Source organism: Erinaceus europaeus, chromosome 14 (genome assembly GCF_950295315.1).
Source record: "Erinaceus europaeus chromosome 14, mEriEur2.1, whole genome shotgun sequence".
Classification (NCBI taxonomy): Eukaryota; Metazoa; Chordata; class Mammalia; order Eulipotyphla; family Erinaceidae; genus Erinaceus; species Erinaceus europaeus.
Genome location: NC_080175.1, coordinates 1,527,568 through 1,531,872, shown reverse-complemented (window position 1 = coordinate 1,531,872; position 4,305 = coordinate 1,527,568).

The window sequence follows — 4,305 nt, the reverse complement described above, 5'->3', positions numbered from 1 at the left end:
GGCTGGGCTGGGGCTGGGCTGGGGCTGGGCTGGGCTGGGCTGGGCTGGGGCTGGGCTGGGGCTGGGCTGGGGCTGGGCTGGGCTGGGGCTGGGCTGGGCTGGGGCTTGGCTGGGCTGGGCGGGGCTGGGGCTGGGATGGGGCCGGGCTGGGCTGGGACTGGACTGGGCTGGGCTGGGCTGGGGCTGGGCTGGGGCTGGGCTGGGCTGAGGCTGGGCTGGGCTGGGGCTGGCTGGGCTGGGCTGGGGCTGGGCTGGGCTGGGCTGGGGCTGGTGCTGGGGCTGGGGCTGGGGCTGGGGCTGGGTTGGGCCTGGGCTGGGCTGGGGCTGTGGCTGTGGCTAGGGCTGGGGCTGGGGCTGGACTGGGCTGGGCTGAGCTGGGCTGGGCTGGGCTGGGCTGGGCTGGGCTGTGGCTGGGCTGGGCTGGGGCTTGGCTAAGCTGAGGCTGGGTTGGGGCTGGGGCTGGGGCTGGGGCTGTTCTAGGACTGGGTCTGGACTGGGCTGGCGCTGTGGCTGGCGATGTGGTTGGCTGGCGCTGGAGCTTTTGCTGTGGCTGGGTTTGTACTTGTTTTGGGCTTGGCTGTGGCTGTGGCTGGGGCTGGTTCTGGCTGTGGCTTGGATGGGAATGGGGTTGGCTGGGGCAGGGCTGGGACTGGGGCTATTCTGGGATAATGGCTATGGCTGGGGCTTTTCTGGGGCTGGGGTTGGGCTTGAGCTGGTGTCAGGCTGTGTTTGGGGCTGGTCTAGATCTTTGCTATGCTTTGGGCTGAGGTTGTGGTAGTATCTGCTCAGAACTCTGATCTCACGCATGTGGAATAGAGGTTTGCAGCACTGGAACTTGCAGACTAACATGGAAACTAAGCACAGAGGAAGCAGCCTGGCTTCCTCTAACAATGAAAATTATAGTGGTTCTCACTGAGAGCTTGTGCTGGGTGTGATGTGGATCTCAACTCCTATTATCTTAGTCTTGTAAAGCACTATTCAGTCACTACGTATTTTTTTTAGAAGGCAGCTCAGAGAATTCTTAGGACCATGAAAATCTCTGGGTGCTCCTAAAATGATATATTTATGTCATTACGTGTTTACTCAGATCCAAGAGGCTGAGTGACAACGTGCTGGTGGACTGAGGCCACTGCCCTGTGTCTCTGCTGGTCCACCAGGTGCCCGCAGGCCTGGCACTGCTGTGTGTTGTGCGGGGTGTCGAAAGTGGAGACGCTGTGTGTGTGTGTGTGTGTGTGTGTGTGTGTGTGTGTGTGTGTGTGTGTAGGCAGTAGGAGAGAGACGCTGACTAGCCCCACCTCTCCAGAAGTTTTGCTGTAAATCCAAAACTGCTCTAAGAAAATCAAGTCTTAATTAAAAAAAAAAATTAAAAAATCTATTTGGCACACTTAAAGCAGAAACAAGATAAAAAGAACTGTATGTCAAACTTATGAAAGAATAAAAAAGATAATGAGAATGGCCAGAATGAGCAAAAGCAGGAGAAAAGAATATTCAGGACGTTAATAGTGTTTTATTTGCTAGAATGGGTTTAGTCTTACAAGCATAAAGGTAATTTAATACTAGAAAAATTGAAAACGATAGAGTCTCTTGCTGAATCAACAGATTAAAGAAGAAAAACTATGGTCAACTCCCTACTTTTAGAATAAGATTTAATAAAATCCAACATCAATCAGATACCAGTACTTATTTGTACAGAGATAAGAACATATAATAATTTAGCAAGATAGAAGCTTTATCAGATAAACCTTAGATTTGACTACAAATATTAATATACAGCTTGACAGTGATGACATTAAGATGGGAAGAAATGATGGATTTCTGAAAATAAATGGTGCTAGACCCCGTGACTATTCTCAGAAAAAAACGGAAGTCAGATTGCTACACTGTCATCCAATACCTAGTTTCTGCATATGTCTCAGACTAGACAGAGGAAAAAACACAGCGTCATGAAGAGTTTTTTTTTTCTATTTTTGTCTAAAAAAGTGTTTGTTCTGACACAGAACATCTCAACTTGTGCATTAAGCTACACATCAGGCACAGACTTATCTCACAAGGAGAAGTGATCCGCAGCTCATCCCTGACATGTGAGTGGTGGAAAAAAGCATAAGACACCCGGGGCTCAGACCCCTGAGGAAAACAGCTTGAGAGCAGAAGGCTCAAAGGAGTGGTTCCCCGCCCATCTGCACCACTCAGAAATATAAAGGTTCTTCTCAGAGGCCAGGCAGTGGCGCACCTGGCTGAGTGCACACATGGCACAGTGCGCGAGGACCCAGGTTTGAGCCTCCGGTTCCCACCTGCAGGAGGGAAGCTTCAGGCGTACTAAGGCAGGGCTGCCAGTGTCTCTACGTCTCCCTCCCTGACTCCCCTCTCCCTCTCAATTTCTCTTTGTCTCTATCCAATAATAAATAAATCTTTAAGAACATTTTTAAAAAGAAGCTTCTGTGAAGAACGAAAGTCCTTCTCCCTTCTCTCATGTTCCACAGTGAGCCCTCCGGCCAGTCCTGACTGACCTCTGCAACTCGGCCTCAATGGAATGATGTCTTGTGCCTTGACTTACAGAATCCTGCCCACAGACATCTCCCTCCAGGACCCTGGAAAGTCTAGCAGCGCCTTCTTCTTCCGACCATCCCCAGAGCGCTGCACAGATCCCCAGTGCTGTGAATCAGCCCTCTGTTGAAAGGCCACCAATCTCTCCCGGTTGGTCTCTCCCAGCCAGCAGGTGTCTCTCAGCGCTGCCGAGGGTGCCAACGCGGCCTCTGCTTCCTCTTCACATCCTCCCCACCTCTGGCCTTGGACGGGAAACCTTCTTCCAGATTCCAATCCTGTCAGGACTCTCACTTCACTGCCTACTCAGGGAGGTCTTCTCTGTGACTGTGACCCTAGGATTCTAATTAGTGGCCTCACCGTCTCCAACACAACCTCAGGGGCTCCCTCCACGCCCCCACCACCCAGGTGGGACTTCTCACCATCTTGCTTCAGAAGAACGGGAGGCTTGAAAGGCAGCCTTCCATCTCCTCCGCCCTTGTCCCCAACGGACCCTCTGCCCCGAAGGACTGTGCTGGGTCTCAGGAAAGAGTCTGAGCAGCAAGAGGCAGTGCGGATGGGGCAGGGGGTCAGGGTTCTGCATCTATATGATGACCAGAGGGGGCTCAGAGGCTGCGAGTCTGTCCTGGCTTCCCTCGGGCCAGCCGGGACTCAGGAGGCTGCCTCTGGGTATGTGTACTTCCCCACAGAGGCAACACCAGCCAGGTCCTGGCTTGAACATGGGTGTGGACGGGCTCCCTGGGCTTGAGAGGTGGTGTAGGTCACACTCAGCGAAGCTTCACACTCCCCTCTGCCCCTACACATATGGAGAGAGGCCATCCCCCTCCCTGTAATAATCCCACCCTGATCTGCTTCCTGGAGGGTCCCTGGCTCTTGGGGACAGGACACTGATTTCAGTCTTGTTCTCAAGGACTGAAAGTTGGGGTTCTGGGTAACCGCTTACTAAGTAGAGAGCACAGGACTTCACTTGCAGTCTGGACCCAGAACCCCCTGGGAGCATCATTTGGCACCAGAGGAAACTCTGTGGATATCCTGATGCCAAACTCCCCTACACACATTTTATTTCTCTCCCCCACTCTCTTTCTCAACCTAAAATAAGACAGATGACAAGAGTTGACCCAGGCAAGTGGAATTAGTCCTGTGGGGTCTTAGTACCGCACACTTGATGATTAACTTAAATATTAAGAAGGGGCATAAAAGTCAGAACCACTTTCTCCTGACACAGACAGGCCATTCTGTTTTTATTTGTTTGTCTGTTTTGCACTGGGGCTCGGAGACAAAACTATGAATCCACTGCACCCAGAGTCCATTTTTTCCATTATTGGACAGGACAGAGAGAAACGGAGAGAGGAGGGGAGACAGAGAGGGGGAGAGAAGGACAGACACCTGCAGCCCTGCTTCACCGCCTGTGAAGCGACTCCCCTGCAGGTGGGGAGCCGGGGGTCCTTGTGCTTTGTGCCACGTGCACTTAGCGGGGTGCACCACGCCCCCTCGAGCCTGGCCCCTGACTCACTAGCAGGAGCTCCCATGATGCAGTGTTATATCTTCTTCACTGGTTCTTGATCTCTGGGAAAGTCGGCTCAGAGTGAAGAAGCCAATGTGTTTTGTCGCTTGCACAGCGTGTTCAAAAATCTACGGCCACTTCCTGAGGGAGTGTGTGTGTGTGTGTGTGTGTGTGTGAGCTGATGGAGATGACAGAAAGACGCACGCAGGACAGATACCCTGCTGAGGGCAGGACAGGATGGCGGGTGCTGAAGCCAGAAA